Consider the following 26,236-nt stretch of genomic DNA (forward strand, 5'->3'; position numbering starts at 1 on the left):
AATAAAGGGAAACTGAACATGGCCCCCACCCTCCACCATGTACAATTAAGTGAGAAGATGAGAGAATGCATGTAACTGCCTAACACTTAAAGGCACTATGAAATTAAAAGCAAATAGCTATCAGATGGTAAATGAGAGCCATTTGTTAATGCCTTTAGTTATCGGAGATCCAGACCAAAGAGTATAGATGGAAATCATGTATCTCCTTCCAGCAAAATCAAAAAAGGTTCTTAGCATACCAGTGGTGGTTGAGTTGTTTCTTCACAAATGAAAGACATTATTTTATTCAAACAGACAATTCAGCCAGTGTTGGGTGCCCCAGCTGAACTTGCTCCTGAAGAGAATACAGGAGAACATGGCTTCTATCCTTTGAAAAGTTAGTTAATTAGGAGAGGGGGAAAATAACGTGAAAAAAAGTAGAGTCCAACTAAAGACAATCTGGGGAGAAGTGAAACCTGTGCTCCAGGAGACCTCATTGCAGACCACAGTAATGTAAAAGGAAGCCTAAACGCCTGGGCTGTGTTTCTTAGTGCCCTTTTTCTTGAGACTAAGAGACTTGCCCACTAGCTCCATCCTGCAATAAATTTTGACTTAATGATGTAAGCACCTTACTAAATCCTGTACTTTGTTGAACCCAGAAATTCCTCCTATATGAAGTCTCTGAGAATAATAAGTCCAACCAAATGAGCGTTAGAGAAAGGGTCTGTCTTTGTCACCAAGGCTGGAGTGCAGTGGCAAGATCATCACTCACTGCAGCCTTGAACTCCTGGGCTCAAGGGATTCTCCCTCCTCAACCTCCCAGGGCGTTGGGATTACAGGCATGGGCCACCATGCCAGGCCAAACAGTACTTCCATTTGACAGTATTGCCCCATTACATTTCCTTTTTCCCTGTGGAAGATAGATTTCTTAGATCTGGCTTATCTGTTGAATTAATTTTGCATTTGAAGTTTGAAATGTAAGCAGGACATTTGAAGGTAACCTTTACAGATACACACGTCTCTACCAGATTCTTCGTTCAGAGGATGTGAAGAACTTGGATTTGTATGGGATGTGATTGCCAAACCCAGTTTAGGGTTTTGATGCTCAAAAAGAATATAATAGAAAAAAGTGAGAAATACTAATTTAGATTAGAAAGATTTCAACCTACATATTTCTTTAAAAACTGGGAAGAAATATGCCAAAATATTAGCATAGATGCTTTTGATGAGACTTGGTGATTTTTTATTTTTTCTGTATTGAATGAACTCTTCACTATGGAAACCTTTAACCATACATAAAAATGAAGAAAATACACAGCAAACCCTCCTATATCATCTCCCAACTTCAACAACTACCAATTTATGGTCAATCTCATTTGAATACAGCCTCATCTCAATTTCCACCCCAATCCCTGTTAATCTCACGTAATCCTGGACATATCGGAAAATCAAATTATATAACCTCACACAAAACGGTCAAGGGACTCATTTCAAGGTTGGAAATGAAATCCTGTTTTGTTTTCTTTTCCATTTTCATAGACCACCATTGTCAGCTTCTTTCTCTTTTAGTCGCCCTGCTTCCCACTTTAAATAATTTGTCAGGCCTTTTAAAATTCTTACAGATGTTTTCATAAAAATGTAGAATGGCCTGTGGGGAGTCTTATTGTGCAATAAATATTATTAGTAAATAGTTAAAATATTTACATATTTAATTATATTTTACCTTATTCCAAAAAGGACTTAAAGCCATTTAAAACATAAAATCATGTCTGGGCTCGGTGGCTCACACCAGCACTTTGGGAGGCCGAGGCGGATGGATCGTCTGAGGTCAGGAGTTCAAGACCAGCCTGGCCAACATGGTGAAACCCCATCTCTACTAAAAATACAAAAATTAGCCAGGTATGGTGGTCAGCCTGTCTGTAATCCTAGCTACTCCGGAGGCTGAGACGGGAGAATCGCTTGAACCCAGGAGGCGGAAGTTGCAGTGAGCCAAGATTGCACCACTGCACTCCAGCCTGGGCGACAGAGCAAGACTCCATCTCAAAAACAACAACAGCAACAACAAAAAACCATAAAATTGAGATATCAGGAGTTTAACATGCCATAAAGGAAGAAAGAAAAAAAATATGGTTCAGCCGGGCGTGGTGGCTTACACCTGTAATCCCCGCACTTCGGGAGGCCGAGGCTTGCAGATCACGAGGTCAGGAGTTCGAGACCAGCCTGGCCAACATAGTGAAAAACCCTGTCTCTACTAAAAATACAAAAATTAGCTGGCATGGTGGCAGGCGCCTGTAGTCCCAGCTACTTGGGAGGCTGAGGTAGGAGAATTGCTTGGACGAGGGAGGCAGAGGTTGCAGCAAGCCAAGATTGCGCTGCTGCACACCTACCCGGCTGACAGTGTGAGACTCCATCTCAAAAAAAAAAAGAAAGAAAAACAAAAAGAAAAAAGATGGCACAAAAAATGACCATGATTAGAGGTAAATCTATAGTATGAAAACATTACGAGGACACTAAATGTGGGCCACAGTTGGGTTTTAAAAATTGACATGGGAACCTTGTTAATTGTATGACTCCTAGTTTCCATAAGATGGAAATAATTAAATGTTTAAGGGACATAATGGGATTCTTGTTAGTAAGAGAGAGGAATTTCTGCTTGGGTTCTCGGTAAATAGAAACTGTATCCCAAGAGTTTACTTTTCATAAAATAAGTCTTACAAATCAATAAGGAAAGATGGACACCTCATAAAAATTTGGTAAGCAGTTTACTGAGGAAGAAGTATAAAAATCCTTTAAACATGAATATTGAACCTCACTAATAACAAATCTGTAAAAAAAAAAAAAAAGCCATATCATTTTTTACCTATTAAAATGTACTGGGCACGGTGGGTCACGCCTGTAATCCCAGCACTGGGAGGCCGAGGCGGGCGCATCATTTGAGGTCACGAGTTTGAGACCAGCCTGACCAACTTGGTGAAACCCTGTCTCTAAAAATACAAAAAAATTAGCCGGGCGTGGTGGCGCATGCATGTAGTTCCAGCTACTCGGGAGGCTGAGGCAAGAGAATTACTTGAACCCAGGAGACAGAGGTTGCAGTGAGCTGAGATCATGCCACTGCACTCCAGCCTGGGCAACAGAGCAAAACTCAGTCAAAAAAAAAAAAAAAAAAGCTGGATAAATATTGATATAATGGTTTCACTTTTAGAAATTTAAGGAAATAATTATGGATGTTTGAAAATATTTATGTAAGGATAGTTTTTACAGCATTGCTCATGAAAATAAAAAATTAGAAATAATTCAGTGTTCAAGAATACCAGTTTGATATGGAATATCTGCAGTAATTAAGATTTATACAGGCCGGGCGCGGTGGCTCACTCCTGTAATCCCAGCACTTTGGGAGGCCAAGGCGGGCGGATCACGAGGTCAGGAGATCGAGACCATCCTGGCTAACACGTGAATAAAAAAAAAAAAAAAAAGCCGGGCGTGGTGACGGGCGCCTGTAGTCCCAGCTACTCAGGAGGCTGAGGCAGGAGAATGGCGTGAACCCGGGAGGCGGAACTTGCAGTGAGCCGAGATCTCGCCACTGTACTCCAGCTTGGGCGACAGAGCAAGACTCTGTCTCAAAAAAAAAAAAATTTATACAAAATATCTATAGTACTTAGCAGGTATATATGTTCGTAATATACTCATTTAGAAAGCAAGTTAGCAAATTATTTACCACACATGACCATTTTTTGGAAAAAATGTATGCCATATGAAAGACTAAATATATAAAAATGTTAATAGTTACTTCTGACTAGTGAGATTATGGGTAATTTTAATTTTTGACATGTTTGTGTGTTCTACAATTTGTGTGTACTTTGCAATTAGAAAAAAATAATTATAAGTAGGGTAAGATTACAGTTGCCATGTTGGGAATCACTTCCTGGACAATTTCCTTCCAATCGAAAGAAAATATACAAATCTCATGTATTGGAGGGAGACTGGGGAACCAGTGTTCACTGTACTTCTCGAACTAATTTTCTCTCTATCAAAAATAGGATATGAAACCAAGCAAGTCAATGGAAATTAAGATAGAGCCTACTGAAACTCAGTTATTTTTCCATGCAGAAAAGAGACCTAACTTTGCCTTACAAAACGGAAAATAAAATTTTTTTATGTTAATAAATACAAAAAAGTAACGTGTTAGGACAAAATCTAATTAAAATATCCAACTTTATATTTCCTCTATCTGAACTTCACAGCCCCAAATACAAGAGTTAAGACGGTTGAGTTAAAATACATTTATTGAACCTCTACCGTGTTTGCCAGGCACTGTTACCTGGACTGCATTGGTCTACACATGTTATTTTAGCAGTGTCCCCGGCCTCTAGGGGCTCTTGTTCTAGTGGGAGGCATGATTTCTGTTTAGTTTCAGGGCTCCATTAAAATTTGTGACCTCGGGGTTTCCCGGCCTGGTGCTCAGATTGCTTGGCGAAGCCTGAGGAACAGCTAGAAAAGTGGGTTAGGCGATGTGGTGCACTCCCCTTAAAAACTGCCGCCGTGTTCCCCGACCTGGCAGTGGACGCTCGGGGCCCATTAATCGGCAATATCTGAGAGCGATAAGGAAGGCCGCGGGCGAGCGCGTCGCTCCCGGAGTTTCCCCGACCTGGGATGGCCGATCCCTCGGCGCGGACACCAGCCTCGCCCATGTGGTCCCTGTACGGACCTTCCCAGCCGTTTCCGGCTGCGACTTTCAGAGCCCAAGACAAACTTCGACGAGTGGCAAGGCAGTGACAAATGGAACCAAAATAGAAGGGCTAAAAGGGGACTTTGCCATAGAACCGGGGTCTTTTGTTAGGGTTTTGTTTTGTTCCTCACCGTCTTCCAAACAATGAAGTCCTAGGGGGAGGCTAACCATAATCAAGATTTCAGTAAACATCAGACGCTGGAGAGCCGATCCAGCGACCGAAGCAAAAGATGTTCTTTCCTTCCTGAAACCTGGGCAGGCTGGGGGCAAAAAAAAAAAAAAAAAATTGCACGCGTTTTTCGAGATGGGGATGACAGTTGTAAGGCCCGTAAGAGACTTGATCCAGTTTTATGCATAAACATTTTCTAGTCCTGCGAAGTCTTTTCCTTTTTTAATCCACAAGTGGCTTCCTTCCCTTCTGTTACCAAGCAACCCTGACGTCATCGCGTTTCTGCGTGCATGCACGTCACAAAAATCATTGCTTGTTGATCTCTATTTTAGTGGAAAAATCGTCTCTCTCACGCAGGGTGTCAGGATGGCCGAGTGGTCTAAGGCGCCAGACTCAAGCTACGCTTCCCCGCGCTGGGGATTCTGGTCTCCAATGGAGGCGTGGGTTCGAATCCCACTTCTGACACATGATTTTCTTTTTCTCTCATTTCGAATCCCACTTCTGACACATGATTTTTTTTTCCTCTCATTACTTTTGAGGTATCTTGATCTCAGCAGTAGGCATAAACAATTACCAACGTATATTTTTAAGAATCGGCTTTTAAATTTTTCTCAAAGGGATTGTCCAAACTAAAAACATTAAAAGTGGAAGCATCGCGATATTTTTACGAAGCCGCGAGATTTGGGGTAAAAAACGCCTAATAAATGGCAAAGATTACTAGAGGTTGGTGTCTGTGCTGCAATGCGAGATAATCCGGAAGTCGTGGAATTCGGAACCCAGGTAGCTTCCTGCCTCGCCGAGGGAATGGAGAGAAGGGGCTCTGGGCTGATTCTTTTCCCGCTTCTCGACCAGCACACGCTGTGTCTCAGATCCAAGCCCTCCCCTGGATACTTGCTGTAGCACTTTCTTACCAATCTCACAGCCCTGTGGCTCGTGACAGTGCAGTGTCTTTAAAAATCTTACACAGGTCCTCTGCTCTCCTATTTTCAAAACTCATGTAGCCCGTTCTCAAAAATGTCTTTCGTAAACTATGCACATTCACACTCGTTTCGGCATCTGATCATTACCGTTCAGTCAAAATTGAGTACCATTTTAACCACTGAATGAAATATGAAAGCTGTACCTTCCTCTCCCAAATGTAATCACCGTGAAAAATTTATTGTATTTCTTACAGTTCTTTTTTCTCTGCATTCGCATATATGTATAACATTTTGGGGTTTTTTTTACAGAAATGTAGTCATACCACTATACATAGGGTTCTATGACATTTTTCACTTAATGTATCTTGGGTTCTTTCCATGTGGAACACTCATTCTTTTCTCTTACAAAAGAAATATTGCTGGCCGGGTACAGTGGCTCACACCTGTAATCCCAGCACTTTGGGAGGCTGAGGCGGGCGGATCACCTGAGATCAGGAGTTCGAGACCAGCCTGGCCAACATGGTTAAACCCTGTCCTCTACTAAAAATTAGTCGGATGTGGTGGCGCACGCCTATAATCCCAGCTACTCGGGAGGCTGAGGCAGGGAGATCGCTTGAACCCCGGAGGCGAACGTTGCAGTGAGCCGAGATGGCACCACTGCACTCCAACTTGGGCAACAGAGCGAGACTCGGTCTCCAAAAACAAAAAAGAAAAATATTGCAAATCATTCTATAGCATGGATATAACCACTTCTTTTTTTTAACTCAACGTTTAGAATACTTTCAATTATCGTAATTTAATGAATGATTACTATATGTCAGGAGATGCAGCCCAGAGGATATAGGAGTAAAAATATAAAATTAAAGATGAAGAAAAAAATTTTTTTTCTGCCCATGCGGAGTGTATATTCTAGTTAAACGACTTTGGCTCTGCCTCAGGAACACCAACTTCCAAGATTTCCTTTAAAACTTTTTTTCTTTCTTTTTCTTTTCAACTTATTTCCACATTACAAGATTTCCTTATTTTTCAGGAGAAGAATGTAAATTCTAGATCTAAGCTTAGATCTAAATGTCTAATACAAGCTACTGAAGACTCCTATCTGCATAACCATATATTTCTCTGTCATTACGATCACTCATAACTGTTTTAAGTGATTTTAATTTCAATTTTAAAATTATTTTTATTTTTTTCAGCTCCTAGACAGATTAACACATTGATTATTGATTTTAGCCTCATAGAATATGAGACTGGACAGAAGGAAAGAAAGCTGCTTTATCCGACAATAGAATTCTCAGGAGACATTCATCATAGACATAATCAAGTTGTTCCATTTGAGAAGCAACATTCTGAATTCAGATAGCTTGAACCAAATAGTTTTTTGTTTTTCAGGTTGAGTTTCACTCTTGTCACCCAGGCTGGAGTGCAATGGCATGATCTCAGCTCACTGCAACCTCCGCCTCCTGAGTTCAAGCGATTCTCCTGCCTCAGCCTCCCGAGTAGCTGGGACTACAAGCATGCTCGGCTAATTTTTGTGTATTTTTAGTAGAGATGGGGTTTCACTACTTCACCTTAGGTGACACGCCGGTCTTGGCCTTCCAAAGTGCTGGGATTACAGGCGTGAGCCACCACGCCCCGCCCCTGAACCAAACAGTTTTAACTACAGCACTTCCAAACTGTACCAGATTCCTGCCATACTTAAATTAACTGTGGGAAAGTGAGATATGAAATGGAATTTAAAAGGTTATGTCAGGGAAATGAAACTAATTGTCATAAGATTTCTCTTATTATTATTAAATATATAAAAGTTGGCCGGGCGCAGTGGCTCATGCCTGTAATCCCAGCACTTTGGGAAGCCGAGGTGGGTGGATCACCTGAGGTCAGGAGTTCGAGACCAGCCTGGCCAACATGGTGAAACCCCGTGTCTACTAAAAATACAAAAATTAGCCGGGCATGTTGGTGGGCGCCTGTAATCCCAGCTGCCCGGGAGGCTGAGGCAGGAGAATCGCTTGAACCAGGGAGGCAGAGGTTGCAGTGAGCCGAGATCGCGTCATTCCACTCTAGCCTGGGCGACAAGAGTGAGACTCTGTCTCTAAATAAATAAATAAATAAATAAATAAATAAATAAATGTGTATATATGGTATAATATAACATGTTCATGTACAGCTGCTACCCTAATGATGATTTTTTCAGATGAGCAGATAAGTACCTTTGATGACTCTAAAAAAAATTACAGTTCCTTTTGCAGAACCAGGTGAGTTGGAAAAAAGAAGATCATATAAGGAGGAGGAGATAGCAGCTGTTTCTCCTGTTAATTTCCAGAGGAAAAAAAGCAAGGATGCTGCCATAAATTACTTTTCTGAGACTGTTATATTCGATTTTAAAAAGTTGATTTTAGGCTAGGCATAGTGGTTTATGCCTATAATCCCACCACTTTGGTAGGCCGATGTGGGAGGATTGTTGGCATCCAGGAGTTTGAGACCAGCCTGGGCAACATGGTGAAACCCTGTCTCTACTAAAAATACAAAAATAAATAAATAAAAATCATTTGGTTATAGTTACACATGCCTGTAATCCCATCTACTCGGGAGGCTGAGTCATGAGAATTGCTTGAACCCGGGAGGCGGAGGTTGCAGTGAGCCGAGATCATCCTGCATTCCAGCCTGGGTGACAGAGTATGACTCTGTCTCAAAAAAAAAAAAAAACTCTTTAAGTCTAATGAGAAAAATTTACAATCTATTCTCTCTGAAGCTGGCTACCTGGAGGTTTCATTTGCATGATAAAAGCTTGGTCTTCACAACCCTTTATCCCATTACTTTCTGTTGATAATAACTCAACCAATTGCCAATTAGAAAATCTTTTAATCTGCCTATGACTTGGAAGCACCCCCACTTTCAGTTCTGCATTTCCAGACCCACTCAATGTATATCTTTTATGTATTGATTGATGTCTAATGTCTCCTTAAAATGTATAAAGCCAAGTTGTAGCCAAAACATTTTGGGCACATGTTCTCAGGATTTCCTGAGGGCTGTGTCACAGGCCATTGTTCATTCACAGAATAAATCTCTTCAAATATTTTACAGACTTTGACTCTTTCTATCGACAACATTAATGCCACCCAAAACAGAAATGTGAGCCAAAGAAGGTAAAAACGCTTATAAACACTTACTCAGATTAATCATTCCTCTTCCTATACGGAAAAGCAAAGGATAGGCGGGAAAAAGGGCTGAAGTAGCTTCTCGATAATTCCAAGAGTCATCTGTGAGTGACACGGGAAAGATAAATTTCCTCTTAAAGAGTAGTTTTCTAGGCCGGGCGCGGTGGCTCAAGCCTGTAATCCCAGCACTTTGGGAGGCCGAGACGGGCGGATCACAAGGTCAGGAGATCGAGACCATCCTGGCGAACACGGTGAAACCCCGTCTCTACTAAAAATACATAAAAAACTAGCCGAGCGAGGTGGCGGGCGCCTGTAGTCCCAGCTATTCGGGAGGCTGAGGCAGGAGAACGGCGTGAACCCGGGAGGCGGAGCTTGCAGTGAGCTGAGATCCGGCCACAGCACTCCAGCCTGGGCGACAGAGCGAGCCTCTGTCTCAAAAAAAAAAAAAAAAAAAAAAAAGAGTAGATTTCTAAAATTCTGTAACTATTTTTTAACAAAAATTAACTTTTTTTTTTTTTGATACAGGTTCTCTGTTGTCTAGGCTGGAATGCAGTGATGTGATCACGGCTTACTGCAGGCTCACTGCAGCCTCCACCTCCAGCGCTCAAGCGATTCTCCCACCTCAGCTTCCCAAGTAGCTGGGACATGCACCACCACTTCTGGCTAATGTTTAAATTTTTTTATAGAGATGGGATCTCACTCCTGGCCTCAAGTGATCCGCCAGCCTCGACCTCCCAAAGTGCTAGGATTACGTGAGCCACCATGCCCAACCCAATCAACTTTTTAAAAATGTGTCAATATTCAGAGCAATGATCAATTGCATTCCACTGAACATAGTTCATTTGTATTTCTATGGATGAAAATCATTTGGACTATTCTCAATTTTCTATAATTTGAAGAGTTGTAAGATAACACAAAATCGATGAAAAATGCCCCTGACAAGGTACTCAGGAATCTTTTCTCCCCATTTGAAACTTGTTTACACTTTTTTCTGACAGCATTCACATGAGACATTGATGCGATTATTACCTTCAAAACTGAACACATCCGTCCACTATTCAGCTAATACGATTTCATAGAATTGTTTTTTGCTGTTGTTGTTGCTGTTGTTTTGAGACAGAGTTTTGCTCTTGTTGCCCAGGCTAGAGTGCAATGGCATGATCTCGGGTCACCGAAACCTCTGCCTCCCGGGTTCAAGTGATTCTCCTGGCTCAGCCTCCGGAGTAGCTAGGCTTATAGGCATGCCCAGCTAACTTTGTATTTTTAGTAGAGATAGGGGTTTCTCCATGTTGGTCAGGCTGGTCTCAAACTCCTGACCTCAGGTGATCTGCCCGCCTGGGCCTCCCAAAGTGCTGGGATTACAGGCATGAGCCACCGGGCCCGGCCAGAATTGGGTTTTAGAGATGAATTTTTTAAACAAAAATTATGAAAAGCTCTTGTTTTGGATTGACAAAACACTAAACCCCAACACAACAGACCAAACCAAAATAGAGTCACTTATGCTAAATGCCATAAAATCAAATTGTCGCTTTAGGGAAACAGGTCCCCCAAACAGACCAGGTTTTCCTGAAAAGAGGAGATTCCAGTCAACCTGAGTCAGATTAACAAAGAAGTCCCCTCTGTTTTAACTCATAAAAATTCTTTGCTTGGCCAAACTTTAGTCAGACCTCTGAACCTTCTCCTAGACCCATCTGTGCACTGCCTTGTAAAATCCGTTTAGTAAAGAACCCTGCTAAATCAGTTTAGCAAGAACCCATCATCCTTGATATCTGATCATCCTCATATCTGATGAGGTTCCTCATCCTCCACCATTGGCCAGGTGATGTCTGATCACCCTGGCAGGTCTTCAGCAAGAAACCTGTTAGGTTGGGTTAGCCAGAATTCTGCTTATCCCTGTTGTTTCCTCTTAGTAATTTACCATCCATTGACTCCCACCCTGATCCTTGGCTATACATTTCCACTTGCCCATGCTATGGAGTAGAGCCTGTCAACAGACAAAATTAAAACAACTTGAGTTACAGATCTAATTGTCTTTTATTTGTGATTAATGAATTAGGTCAGCCTCCATTCTACAAAATAGAATGAAAGCTCCTACTCGGCAATAGCAGAACAATGGATTTTGTAAGGTGGGAACAAGGAAACAGAACAATACAGGGGGAAAATGCTGGTTGGTTAACATCAGGTTACTTCAAGTTCCTTTTTTTGTAAGGGTGAAAGGAGAAGGGATTTTCTTGTTAACCTAATTCAGGTTGACTGGCATCTATCTCCTGTGTTCAGGAAACGTTCGACTGTTAGGAGATCTATCTGCTTCCTTAAAGTTTGATTATGTGGCATTTAGCATGAGTGATTCTATTTTGGTTTGGCCTGGTGTACTGGGGCCTAGCACAGGAGTTCAGTCCAAAACAATGGCCTATTATAATTTTCGTTTAACAAGCCCAATCTCTCTCCACCCTGCAAGACCCCATTACAGTGGTCTCTATACCGATTGCAATGGTCCTGAACATAGTCTTCCCTACTGTGCTTGAGCAACAAGTATCATTGAATAATTTTTTCTTTAACATAAGTCTCACAAGAAAAGCAACCTGACGTTCATGAATCAGCTATCCCCCACTATTGTTCTGCTTCCTTTCCCGCTTTACAAAACATACTGTTCTGCTACTGCCCAGTGGGAACCTTCATTCTCTTTTGTATAATGGATTCATGCCTCATTCATGAATCTCAAATAAAAGTCAATTAGATTTTTAACTGAATTTGTTGTCATTATATCTTTTAACAAATCTGTTAAAAAGTAGAGACTACAGATATCAATCTCACTACATCTCAGCAAGCACCCTCCAACATGAACTAATTTTTTGGCTGATCAGTGTTCTTTTTTTGTTTGAAATAGTAATGGTTATTTATTGAGAAATTCTATGACATTTACATTGTTATATACAAGTGCTTATATGTAAGTTTTCCAATTATTCTTGTAGCAGGACGAGTCACCGACAAGAACCCCTCAGACACCGAGTTGTATAAGGAAAGGGCTTTATTCAGCAGGGAGCATCTGCGGACTCGTGTCTCCAAAAACCAAGCTCCCCAAGTGAGCAATTCCTGTCCCTTTTAAGGGCTTATAACTCTAAGGGGGTCCGCATGAGAGGGTTGTGATTGATTGAGCAAGCAGGGGTACGTGACTGGGGGCTGCATGCACCGGTAATCAGAATGGAACAGAACAGGACAGGGATTTTCACGACGCTTTTCCATACAATGTCTGAAATCTGTAGATAACACAAGCAGTTAGGTCAGGGGTTGCTTTTTAACTACCAGGCTCAGGGCGTGGTGCTGGGCTGTCTGCCTGTGGATTCCATTTCTTCTGTTTAGTTTTTACTTCTTCTTTCTTTGGAGGCAGAATGGGCATAAGACAATATGAGTGGTGGTCTCCTCCCTTATTCTTATTTGCATTAACTTCAAGGTAATGATGACAAGAAATAAAGGGAGAGAAAAGAGGGTAGATTAATAGGGAGGTTTGAAGTATTAGCCTCAAAATTAATGACTGTGGTAATGTTTTCTGTGAAAACTTCCCTTTTGTTTCTCGCTTTGCTTCCTCATTCTCTCTCTTATAACCAGACACCTCAGTTTTAAAAATCACCCACTTTCTTTTTCTTCCTTTTCTCCCCTCTCACCTCTCCATTCTTTCCCTCTGTAGACCCTACCCTTTGGCAATGCATGCTTATCTAATTATGCTCCAGTTTAAGAATCCACAACAGCTAAACAAACGGGCACTTCAGCCCACCTTGCAGAATCCTCCCACTTGGCGGGAGTCTCAAACAATTATCCTCACCATCTGGCCAAAGTCAAGATAAAGCCAACCAGGCCTCTGGACAGGCAACTATCCAAGACAGCCATGTGAACAAGAAACAGACCCTGCACCCTGTGCCACTTCCGCATACCTCGCATATTAAATGTCAATTTAAAAACCCTATGGTAGGCTGGGAGTTGGGGCTCTCGCCTGTAATCCCAGCATTTTGGGAGGCTGAGGCGGATGAATCACTTGAGGTCAGGAGTTCAAGACCAGCCTGGCCAACATGGTGAAACCCTGTCTCTACTAAAAATACAAAAATTAGCTGGGTGTGGTAGCAGATGCCTGTAATCCCAGCTACTCAGGAGGCTGAGGCAGGAGAATCACTTGAACCCAGGAGGCAGACGTTGCAGTGAGCCAAGATTGCGCCACTGGCCTCCAGCCTGGGCAACAGAGTGAGACTGTCACAAACAAACAAACAAACACTAAGGGAGGAGACCACTATTACTCCTGCTGCCCTCCTCCCCTCACCTTGCCTAGTTCAAAGACAGGAGAAAAGAGAGAGAGAAACAAAAGATAAATAGCCAGACAACCTTGGCACCACCACCCGGCCCTAGGAGTTAAACAAAGTAATAATAATAACATCAATCCCTGGCCTAAACTACTTGTGTTATCTGTAAATTCCAGACACTGTATGAAAAAAGCATTGTAAAACTTTCTGTTCTGTTAGCTGATGCATGTAGCCCCCAGTCACGTTTCCCATGCTTGCTCGATTTATCATGACCCTTTCACGTGGACTCCTTAAAGTTGTAAGCCTTTAAAAAGGCCAAGTATTTCTTTTTCGGGGAGCCCGGCTCTTAAGACGTGAGTCTGCTGACGCTCCCAGCCGAATAAAAAACCTCTTCCTTCTTTAATCCGGTGTCTGAGGAGTTTTGTCTGCAGCTCGTCCTGCTACAACACCCTATGGTAAATTTTAAAATTTAAGGTGGTACTGTAGAACACTAGTGTTCCATCTTCTCAATTTGCTGGATTTCAGATTAAAAGCTGCTTTTCCTCCCACCAAACCTCCCCTCTAATATTTGGCTTTGGAGGGGTGAGCAGCAGAATCTGGGTCAGGTTATGCTTTTTTCCCTCCAGTCCCATTAACTCTGGAATCCTAGGTGCCCTCTGCACACTTGGACTCCACAAAACCACTTTCTCCAACAAGAAAACAAGGTAAACTGCAGACTATGTAATAGGAGATTTTAAATTCATTTCAGAATTTGCTATGGAAGATAATGGTTTCTCATCTGGAACCCATCATGTGTGTCTGGATTTACCCTGCTTCTCCCTGCATTGCTCACATTTCTGATTCTTTCATGGAACAGAGTACATTATCCTCTAAAAGTTTTTACAAAACTGATGGAATTTTCTATTTCTCGCCCCCCACCCCCACCTACTGCTTTTCAAAGTAAAATGGCATTTATCTGCAAGGCGGGATGAAGTTAATGTCTGTTAAACCCCCCTTTATTTCCAGAAGCTTCCAAAATCACCCCAACCTCCCAATGTTACTTAACTCTCTAATAAAACAAAAGGTGAACTCCCTGAAATAATTCTCCTGCAGAATTCTATTATAGGGTTAGAGGAAAAAGCACTGCCACTGTGTAAAATTGTGTAGATTTGGGGTAAAAGGCCAAGGTACTTTCCAGTTTCAATTTTCTTGACCGTCCTGCTGGGCACGGTGGTTTACACCTATCATCCTAGCACTTGGGTGAGGCTGAGGAGAGAGGATCACATGAGGCCGAGAGTTCAAGACCAGCCTGGGCTTGTCTCCAACCCCTCACCCCAACCCCGCACCCCACCCCAAATGCTCAACTACAGTTGAACTGAATTAAATTGCGTTTCCTTCCTTCCTTCCTTCCTTCTTTCCTTCCTTCCTTCCTTCTTTCCTTCCTTCCTTCCTTCCCTCTCTTTCCCTCCCTTTCTTCCCTCCTTCCTTCCTTCTCTCTCTCTTTCTCTCTCTCTCTCTCTCTCTCTTTCTCTCTTTCTTTCTTGAGACAGTCTTGCTCTGTCACCCAGGCTAAAGTGCAATGGCACAGTCTTGGCTCACTGCAACCACTGCCTTGCAGGTTCAAGGGATTCTCCTGCCTCAGACTCCCGAATAGCTGGGACTACAGGCGCGCACCACCACACCTGGCTAATTTTTGTATTTTTTGGTAGAGATGGGGTTTCATCATGTTGACCAGGCTGGTCTCGAACTCCTAACCTTGAGTGATTCGCCCACTCAGCCTCCCAAAGTGGTGATCCTGGGTTTTAAGCAGAATAGGGGACATACCACTACTCTCTCATCGAATGTATTCTAAATAAGCTTTCTTTTCCTAAATTTTTTTATATTCCAATATTGGAAACTTTTGTTTACAGAAGCCATGTATTCTATATTCTACATATAGAATACATGGTTCATTAAGGCCAAGATTATTTCCCATTTTGTGTATATCATTACTTGATACCACTCATTAAAATAATCTTCAGTGCAGAGATTATCTCTTTTCCCCTGCTAAAGACTCAATAATCTTTCATTCAGACAAATAAGATATAACATAAGACCTACCTGGTTACATAAAAACATAGTAACTACACTAGTACTCCTGTCTGTTAAAGGACTATCAGATGAGTCACTGAAGTTATGTGTACATAACAATGAACAATCATCCTAATAATTACTAGTGAATGCCTTTTCTTTCTAGATAGAAGCTGAAGATATAAAATCTAAATCTAAATTCGAATGTAACTTTTGTCTCAACTGACAGAATACTGTACATTGAACAAATAAGGGATTTTATTGAATCACTAAATTTTTACCAGCTTTATTGAGATATAATTTACACACCATTCAATTCAATCACTTTTACAATATTCAGAGTTGTACAAACATTATCACCATCAGAGTTAGAACATTTTTATCACCTCAAAGTAAAAAAAAAAAAAAACTCCTTAGCAGTCACTCCCTATCTCCCAACCTCCCCCAACCTGCAGGCAACCATTTTCTATCGTTTTTTTTCTTTCTCTCTCTCTCTTTCTTTCTTTCTTTCTTTCTTTCTTTCTTTCTTTCTTTCTTTCTTTCTTTCTTTCTTTCTTTCTTTCTTTCTTTCTCTTTCTCTCTCTTTCCTTTCTTTCTTTTTTCTTTCTTTCCTTCTTTCTTCTTTCTCTCTCTCTTTCTTCCTTCCTTTCTTTTTTTTAATACAGGGTCTCACTCTGTCACTCAGGCTGGAATGCAGTGGCACAATCATAGCTCACTGCAGCCTTGACCACCCTGGACTCAGACGATTCCAATATTAGAATATAAAATAATTTAGGATAAGAAAACTTATTTAGAATACGTTCAATAAGTGGGTAGTGGTATGTCCCCTATTCTGCTTAAAACCCAGGATCACCACTTTGGGAGGCTGAGGTGGGCAAATCACTCGAGGTCAGGAGTTTGAGACCAGCCTGGTCAACATGGTGAAACCCCGTCTCTACCAAAAAATACAAAAATTAGCCAGGTGTGATGGTGTGTGCCTGCAGTACCAGCTACTCTGGGGGTGGAGGTGGGAGAATCACTTAAACCCAGGAGGTGGAAGTTGTTGTGAGCCAAGATCACACCACTGCACTCCAGCCTGGGCAACAGAGACCTTTTCTCTAAATCCATCCATCCATCCATCCATCCCAGGAGTGCAGTGGCACGATCTCAGCTCTCTGCAACCTCTGCCTCCCCGGTTCAAATGATTCTCCCGCCTCAGTCTTCCAAGTACCTGGAAGGCCCGTGCCACCATGCCCAGATAATTGTATTTTTAGTAGAGATGGGTTTTCACAATGTTGGCCAGGCATGTCTTGAGCTCCTGACAGCAAGAGATTTGCCTGCCTCGGCCTCCAAAGGGCTGGGATTACAGGCGTGAGCCACTGTGCACGGCCAGTCTTGTCCATTTCTCCCTGAAGACCATCTTCCACACTGTCACTATAGTGACTTGCATAAAACTCAAAGCTAATATTACTCCTTCTCCTTCTTCTTTCTTCCTGTCACCAGACTGGAGTGCAGTGGGGTGATCTCGGCTCACTGCAACCTCCACCTCCCAGGTTCAAGCAATTCTCCTGCCTCAGACTTCCGAGTAGCTGGGACTACAGGCTTGGGCCACCACACCCGGCTTATTTTTTGTATTCTTAGTAGAGATGAGGTTTCACCATGTTAGGTGAGTGTAGGTTTATTTATTATTTTTGAGACAGTCTTGCTCTGTTGCACAGGCTGGAGTGCAATAGCACAATCACTGCAGCCTTGACCTCTTGGGTTCAAGCAATCCTCCCATCTCAGCCTCCTGAGTAGCTGGGACTACAGACACACACCATCATGCCCAGCTAATTTTTTTATTTTTATAGAGATGGGGTCTCAAGATGTTGCCTAGCTTGGTCTCAAGTGATCCTCCTGGGCTCAAGTGATACTCTCATCTCAGCCTCCCAAAATGCTGGGATTGCAGGTATGAGCCACCATGCCTGGCCTGAGTATAGGTTTGGAAATGTAAGCATGACTTCAGAGTTCCAAAAAGTACTGAAGAAGTAACATCTCACTCACTGTTCCTGGGAAGATGGAAAAGTGATGATCCCTTAAATTCTACAATTGAAAACATTTGTGACCCTGAGGGCAGGTATGAGAGGCACTAAGAAAATTCTTTGTTGGTGAGACAGAGAACATTTTCACTCCAGGAAAAAGAGATCATAGAGAAGTCATGAAAACTGTACTGAACAAAATACTTATGGGAAAGAGGGGTTATAAATGTGATGAATGTAAAAAGTTCTTCACTAAGAAATCAAATCTTATTCAACAGCAAAGGATCCACACTGGAGAAAGACCCTGTAAATACAAAGTTGGTGGCAAGCCTTCAGTGGGAACACCAGCCTTTATCTCCAGAAGATCCACACTGGGGAGAACCCTTGTAAGTGTGATGAGCATAGAAGGGACTTCACTGTGAAAGCCTGCATTATAAAAGCTGTACTTTTCACAGACCCTACGAATGTGATCAGTGTGGCAAGACTTTCATTTGAAGCTCAGATCTTAGTGAACATCAGAGGCTTCATACTAGAGGGAAAATCCACAAGCATAATGAGTGGAATAAGACCTTCAGAATTCTGACCATCTCAAACATCAGAGAATACATACTGGAGAAAAACCCTACAAATATCTTATTCGTAGGAAAGCTTTTAATCAGAGCCCACTCTTTCTTAAGCATCATAGAGTACACACGGAGAGAAACCTTATCACGTTAAGGAATGTGGAGAAAGCTTTAGTCACAATGCAGGTCTGACATCATATGAGAGACTGCACACAAGAGAGAAACCTTATAAAAGTAAAGTATTTGGGCTGGGTGCGGTGGCTCATGCTTGTAATCCCAGCACTTCGGGAGGCCAAGGCGGGCAGATCACGAGGTCAGGAGATCGAGACTATCCTGGCTAACACGGTGAAACCCTGTCTCTGCTAAAAAAAAGTACAAAAAATTAGCTGGGCGAGGTGGCGGGCGCCTGTAGTCCCAGCTACTCGGGAGGCTGAGACAGGAGAACGGCGTAAACCCAGGAGGCGGAGTTTGCAGTGAGGCGAGAGAGATCGGGCCACTGCACTCAAGCCTGGGCGACAGAGTGAGACTCTGTCTCAAAAAAAAAAAAAAAGTTAAGTATTTGGGAAAGCCTGCATTGAGAGCTCGCACTTCATTAACTATCCCAAAATTCATACAGGGAAAAGACTTCATCATTGCCCTGAACATGGAAAATGCTTTACTCAAAATGAAGGTCTTATTTCCCATTAGAACCTTTTTAGACATTAAAAAGAAAACCCATATCAGAGAAAAAAGATTTATAGCTCTGATGAATGTGTGTAAAACTTTGGGTTTCTCTAGTAATTGACCTTTAGAGAGTAGATATGGAAGGGAAATATCTTGAATATAACAATTTTGAAATGTTTGAATGGCAGCTTTTTGCCTCACTTAATATTAGCAAATTTGTCAAGAGCATGCCCAGGAAATGAGTTGGCTAGAACTTGTTTTAGCAGAAATAAATGTTTTCAGTCATTATCCTCCTTAAGGAAAGGGTCAGTCTCACCCAGTGACCAGTTCTAAATTCCTGACTCTTAGGTGGGAAACGAAGAGTATTTTGTCTAAGCCTGCAGATATTTGTAAACTTTGATATTCAGAGGGTAGGCAAAATGGTCACTTACTTCTGAGACTTCCTTTGTAAACAGAGCTTTGTAATATTTGTGATTCCCTGCTCTCTCTTTCAGGAAAAGATGCTCACTATATCCAGAAAGGCTTATAAAATACTGGGTATTACTTGAAAGGTATTAAGAAATCAATTGTTGGCTGGGTGCAGTGGTTCACACTTGTAATCCCAGCATTTTGGGAGGCTGAGGCAGGAGGATCACTTGAGTCCAAGAGTTCGAGACCAGTCTGGGCAACAACCCTTGTCTCTACGAAAAATAAATTAGCTAGGCGTGGTGGCGCAGGCCTGTAATCCTTGCTACTTGGGAGGCTGAGGTGGGAGAATCACTTGAGCCCAGGAGGAACAGGTTGCAGTTAGCTATGTTCATGCCACTGCACTCTAGCCTGGGCAACAGAGTGAGACCCCTCCTCAAAAAACTAAAACTAAAAATAAAATAAAAATGAAAAAAGAAATAAATTGGTTTCTTGTCTTTGTTCAAAACCTGGACCACTATGTGTAGTCCTATTCCCAGACTGTCACAAAGATCTAGTGATGCTGGTACAAATTGAGAGAAAGGGAACCGGACAGTTCTTCCTCATATTTGCATGCATGTAGCTGGCATAATGATTGGCATTTGCATTCCATAAATGCTTATTGAAATGAATTAAATTAAAATAAATAGAATTAGAAATCCTGGACTTACATAGTGTACTTGCTGAAATTCAGTTTTAAGAAGTGGCATAGGCCGGGCGCGGTGGCTCAAGTCTGTAATCCCAGCACTTTGGGAGGCCGAGACGGGCGGATCACGAGGTCCGGAGATCGAGACCATTCTGGCTAGCACGGTGCAACCCCGTCTCTACTAAAAAAAAAAGTACAAAAAACTAGCCGGGCGACGTGGCGGGCGTCTGTAGTCCCAGCTACTTGGGAGGCTGAGGCAGAATGGCGTAAACCTGGGAGGCGGAGCTTGCAGTGAGCTGAGATCCGGCCACTGCACTCCAGCCTGGGCGACAGAGCGAGACTCCGTCTCAAAAAAAAAAAAAAAAAAAAAAAAGAAGTGGCATAAAGTGAAAATAAAAATATTTTAAACTTACGTAGAAACATTGATGAGATGGTTAAAATGGAAATCTCTGAACTTTTGAAGATGTATGTGTAATTCGTGAGTTGATATGTAGGAGGGCATTGCTTCTTCCCACTGCTTTAGAATCATACAGTAATCGACTGGGGGGGGAACATAGGCCTGACCAAGTGGGACTATTGTTAAGTTATGCTCTTAAATAAAGAAAAAAAAGTAACATCAGTTCTTTTAGTACTTTGTTCTAACAATGTAATTATTGTGTTCTGTCTAAAACTATGATACAGTGTTAAACTTCTCAAGGTTTCCTTTGTCTACGAGATACAGTCGAGTGTTGTTCCCTGTTTATTTGTGACATGGCCTATCTTCACTTACTGTGAAAACAAACTAACATATGCTGCTTCTTTTAAAAGGAAACTCTGAGATAAAAAATACGTTCTCTTCAAAAAAGGAATCAGCTTTTCATTAAAGGAAAACTGTGGAGTAAAACGCTTGAGCCTTTTTTTTTTTTTTTTCCTGAGATGGAGTCTCATTCTGTCGCCCAGGCTGGAGTGCAATGGCAACATCTCAGCTCACTGCAACCTCCCCCTCCCTGCCTCAGTCTCCCGAGTAGCTGGGACTACAGGCGCCCGCCACTACGCCTGGCTAATTTTTGTATTTTTAGTGGAGACGAGGGTTTCACCGTGTTAGCCAGGATGGTCATGATCTCCTGACCTCGTGATCCATCCACCTCGGCCTCCCAGGGTGCTGGGATTACAGGCGTGAGCCACCATGCCTGGCCCAACTTGAGCCCCAAAATACTTTATTTGGGCACTGAATAAAATGTATCTGTGCTAATTCTTTATCTGTACAAATATGCAGTAGTCTTTAGCCAAGGCATTGCTACCTACTAGTATATATTTGGGGACATTTACGGTTCTCACAATGACTGGGGTATGGCACTTTCATTTTTATGGGAGGGGTTCAGACATTATAAACATTATAGTATATATTGTAGTATATAGTATAAATATAAGAGCTACAACCATTAGAAGAAAACTCTTAGAAGAAACAGAGATAAATCTTCGTGCAGCCGGGAACGGTGGCTCACACCTGTGATCCCAACACTTTGGGAGGCCGAGGCAGGCAGATCACAAGATCAGGAGATTGAGACCATCCTGGCTAACACGGTGAAACCCCGTCTCTACTTATAAAACAAAAAATTAGCCGGGCGTGATGACGCGTGCCTGTAGTCCCAGCGACTCAGGAGGCTGAGGCAGGAGAAATGCTTAAACCCGGGAGGTGGAGGTTGCAGTGAGCTGAGACTGTGCCACTGCACTCCAGCCTGGGCAACAGAGCAAGATTCCGACTCAAAAAAAAAGAAACAAACAAAAAAACTTCATATCTTTGGATTTGACAATGGGTTATTTTATATGACACCAAAAGCCCAGGCAACCAAACAAAGAAATAGGCCAGGCACGGTGGCTCACACTCATCATCTCAGCACTTTAGGCAGTGTGGTAGCACACACCGGTAGCCCCAGGATGAGGCAGGAGAATTGCTTGAACCTGGAGGCAGAGGTTGCAGTGAGCCTAGATCGTGCCACTGCATTCCAGCCTGGGCAACAGAGTGAGCTCCATCTCAAAGACAAACAAACAAATAGATGATAAATGGTATGTCATCAACATTAAAAACTTTTGTGCTATCTAAATAAGGACATTATTTAGACAGTGAAAAAAGAGCATATAGAATTGGTGAAAATATTTACAAATCACATATTTGATAAGGGTCTAACATCCAGATACACCCCCCCCCAAAAAAAAGAAAAAACAAAACAAAACAAAAACCACAAACCAAACCTTAATACAACTCAAAAACAAAAAGACAACCCAATTAAAAATATGCACAAAGAAATCAAATAGACACCTCTCCAAAGAAAATATATAAATAGCCAATAAGCACATGGAAAGTACTCAGTGTCTTTATTCACTAGGGAAATGCAAATCCAAACCAAAATGGGGTACCATTTCAAACTTTCTTGGATGGCTAGAATCGGGAAAATGGCAAATGAAAAGTGTTGGTGAAGATGTGGATAAACTGGAACTTTCATGCATTGTTGGTGAGAATGTAAAACGATAAAGCCACCGTGGAAACCAGTTTGGTGGTTCCTAACAAGCTAAATATGGATTTAGCCTATGCCTCAGCAATTCTAGTCCTAGGTGTAGAGACTCAAACAGATACTTGTAATCCAGTTTCATTGCAGCACTATTCAGAATAGCTAAAAGGGGAATCCAGCCATCGACAGATGAGCAGAGAAGCAAAATAAATAAAAATAAACAAAAATGCGTAAGCAGAATAGGCATCAGAATATAAAAAATAAAAAATAAAGCCGGGCGCAGTGGCTCACACCTATAATCCTAGCACTTTGGGAGGCTGAGGCGGGCGGATCACGAGGTCAAGAGATCGAGACCATCCTGGCCAAAATGGTGAAACCCCGCCTATACTAAAAATACAAAAATTAGCTGGGTGTGTTGGCAAGTGCCTGCAGTCCCAGCTACTCAGGAGGCTGAGGCAGGAGGATCACTTGAACTCAGGAGGCAGAGGTTGCAGCGAGCCCAGATCGTATCCCTGCACTCCAGCCTGAGGACAGAGTGAGACTCTGTCAAAAAAAAAAAAAAAAAAAAAAAAAAAAAAAAAAATATATATATATATATATATATATATATGAGAGATATGCTGGTACATGCTGTGAGATGGATGAATCTTGAAAACATTTTGTTTAGTGATGAAATGAGCCAGATACAAAAAGACAAGTACTGTATAACTCTACTTATATGAAATATCTAGAATAGGCGATTTCAAAAAGACAGAAAAAGTGAGGGGCTGTGGCTCATGCCTGTAATCCAAGCACTTTGGGAGGTCAAGGCGGGAGGATTGCTTGAGACCAGGAGTTCAAAACCAGCTTGGGTAACATGGTGAGACCACGCTGCCCCCTACATCTCTACAAAAAATTAAAAATTAGCCATGTGTTGTGACACATGACTAGTCTTAGTTACACGGGAGGCTGAGGCAGGAGGATCCTTTGAGCCCAGGGGTTTGAGACTGCGATGAGAATGAGACCCTGTTTCTTTAAAATACCAAAACAAGCGCCGGGCGCAGTGGCTCACGCCTGTAATCCCAGCACTTTAGGGGGCCGAGGCGAGTGGATCACGAGGTCAGGAGATGGGGACCTTCCTGGCTAACACAGTGAAACCCCGTCTCTACTAAAAATACAAAAAATTAGCTGGGCGTGGTGGCACGCGCCTGTACTCCCAGCTACTCGGAAGACTGAGGCAGGAGAATCGCTTGAACCCAGGAGGCGGAGGTTGCAATGAGCCGAGATAGCCGAGATCGCGCCACTGCACTCCAGCCTGGCCACAGAGCAAGACTCTGTCTCAAAAAAAAAAAAAAAAAAAAAAAACCAAAAAAAGTTAAAGTGACATTTTATGTTATATATATTTTACCACACTGCATCATGCCATTAAACAACAAAAAGTTGTTTTAAACATTAAGACTTGTGCTCCAGAAATAACATATTTTGGTTAAGTTTCCAGCTTTACTCTTTATTAGTTGTGTTGGGCAATGTATTATACCCTTCTAGGTGTCAGTTTCTACATCTGTAAAATAAGACTATTAATGCATTTCTCATAGTTGGAATAGTGCAGCCACAGTGTATGCATTCGGTAAATGTTAACTGGCGTTGGTGTTAAATCTGGGAATTGCATTGTTTCTTTTTAAAGAATTCTTTTTCAGTTACCACGTATTCTCACAGAAACAAATGTTCTTGAGAATCAATTTTAGCTTCCTTTTCCTCAAGAAGCGACTGGAGCTCAGTTAAAAATGATGAAAACTTGCTTGATCCTGCGCTTACTGTGCTTTCTTTGTAGTAATGTTCAGGTCAATTTATGGCACTGGCCCGCTTGCAAAAATTGAACCTATCATGACTACCCTAATACAGGTTGCACTAGAGGACGGCTCAGTTTGGATTAAAGCTTTTGGTGGTTTCTGCCTTTAGGCTTAAGTGATGACGATTTGCCTGGTGATGACAGTTACCTTTTTTGGTAGCTAGTGAAAATCTGGAGAACACTAATTTTAAATCATGTTCAGAGTCTCAGAATTTCTATGAGAGAGCTTGTTCCCAGATATTTAACTCACTTTATCTCTTTTTGTTGATTTTCTCTGTAGTGATTTACACTCCTTCCCCAGCCCGCCACCCACCCCCAGCTCCAAACACAAACACACAAGCGTTCAGCAACCTGAATTTGGCAAATACTTAGTGATTTCAGATTCTCAGCGAATTAACAAATGCTATTCCTTCTGCCTGAAAAATACTCATTTTCCAGCTAAATAGCATTTCTTCAGTACCTCCAGGAGGATAGATGCTTCCTAAAGAAGCCCCCATCCCTTATTTTTTATTTTATCCTCCTACTTACTTCTTTCACAGGAGTGGAAACCAGTTTTTTGTTTTTGTTTTTGTTTTCTTCCCAGCGTTTGCTTGATTTCAACTGTTAGGGCCAGTAGAAAGTAAGCTCTTTGAGGCCAAGTGCTATTTCTGCTTTGTTCTTTTATTAAAGCACTTGTTGCAGGGCAGGCACGCCGTATATACTCTTTAAATAAGACTTCTACCTTTAGTTGTTAATTGGCAGCCAGACCGGAGCAAGAAGAGGGAAAACGCTCTGAATCAATAAACATCTTTCAGACCAGCGAACGAAAAACGACGACCACGAAGGGACTCGAACCCTCAATCTTCTGATCCGGAATCAGACGCCTTATCCATTAGGCCACGCGGCCAACCGCCGAAGACAGTTACTTACATAAGACACAAAGAGAATGTAACATGGTGGGGAAGGGGGCTTTTCAAGCGCTGACTTCAAAGATCCAGCTTAATAAAAAGTTCCTCGTTTGAAATTAAAATTCACTAACAGCTAAAAACTATTTACAACACCCTCTAAAACTTGCAAAAACGAATACACAATTGTCAAAAACTGTGAGAGGACGAGCAGTTAGATGGGTCATCAATGTGAAACCTGTTGAAATCTTTAATGACTTCGAGATGTGGGATAGGGAGATTTTCAGTTCTGAATTGATGCTGCAACCCATAGGGGAAACAATCAAGAGGAGGTTGAGAGAGCGCACAGAAGGCACTTTCGGGAAGTGGGGGGTGTGAAAGGAATGATGGCGACGTTGGAGGCGGGGCAGTGATGGCCAGGAAGCTTCGAAGATGGTTCTGTTGGAAGTGCAGGGTTGGCGTAAGGCCGGAACAAAGTAGGTTATTCAGTTCACATACACTGTTTATTTTAATGGAGCTTGGTGACTTCCATTCTTGACTTGAAGACTTCCCAAGTTTGATTTGGTCTTGACAAGAACGCGTCACCAGCTCGCTGTGGATTAATCCACAGAGCAATAGCGTGTTTGGGGGAACCCCACAGTCACCAGAAGTGTGGATGGGATAGGAAAGATATGAAATGTCCAACCCTGAAGTAGAACTATAACACCAATCTGTCCAATACACAGTATAATTTTGGTTCCTTCAAAATGACATGTTATTCTATCTAACACAATGAAATTAAAGCAAAATTTCTCCCTTCCTGAACCCTACACTCGTTTCAACAAACAGAATCTTTCCCATCAACTTCTCCTATTTTTCCTAGTGTTTTCTTCTATAATATTTTCTTTGGGGTGAAAACAAAGCTCAAATTATCGCCGAATATTCAGTCAAAATTTTTAGAGTGCCTACTTTGGGCTTTGCTCAGGAACCCAGAGACACTGAGGAGGAAGACGCCACAGAGTGGCATGGAAAATAAACTAGCATGAGTACAAGATTTGGAATAATATCGTGTGCTTCTTGTTATTTCAATATAGGATTACATAAACTGTTGCAGAGCACAAAAGCAACAAAAATGTCCCACTGCATTTTCGAAAGGTAGCTTAATCTCTACTGTAAAAACTGCAAAGATTGCCTAACGATACGGCAATTATTATTATTATTTTGTTTTTTTTGTTTTTTTTTTCCGCGACGGAGTCTCGCTCTGTCGCCCAGGCTGGAGTGCAGTGGCCGGATCTCAGCTCACTGCAAGCTCCGCCTCCCGGGTTTACGCCATTCTCCTGCCTCAGCCTCCTCAGTAGCTGGGACTACAGGCGCCCGCCACCTCGCCCGGCTAGTTTTTTTGTATTTTTTTAGTAGAGAAGGGGTTTCACCGTGTTAGCCAGGATGGTCTCGATCT

General features: G+C 42.1%; 2 non-coding genes across 2 annotated transcripts; one reads left to right on the top strand and one right to left on the bottom strand.

Annotated features, from left to right (window-relative positions):
* The first annotated feature begins 5,234 nt into the window (after window positions 1-5,234).
* TRNAL-CAA (transfer RNA leucine (anticodon CAA)) lies at window positions 5,235-5,339 on the top strand. The gene is made up of 2 exons: window positions 5,235-5,272; window positions 5,295-5,339. It is a non-coding gene; the product is annotated as a tRNA-Leu (tRNA).
* Window positions 5,340-24,730: 19,391 nt separating this feature from the next.
* TRNAR-CCG (transfer RNA arginine (anticodon CCG)) lies at window positions 24,731-24,803 on the bottom strand. Its single transcript has one exon. It is a non-coding gene; the product is annotated as a tRNA-Arg (tRNA).
* Window positions 24,804-26,236: the final 1,433 nt, after the last annotated feature.

This window comes from Macaca mulatta, chromosome 4 (genome assembly GCF_049350105.2).
Source record: "Macaca mulatta isolate MMU2019108-1 chromosome 4, T2T-MMU8v2.0, whole genome shotgun sequence".
NCBI lineage: Eukaryota > Metazoa > Chordata > Mammalia > Primates > Cercopithecidae > Macaca > Macaca mulatta.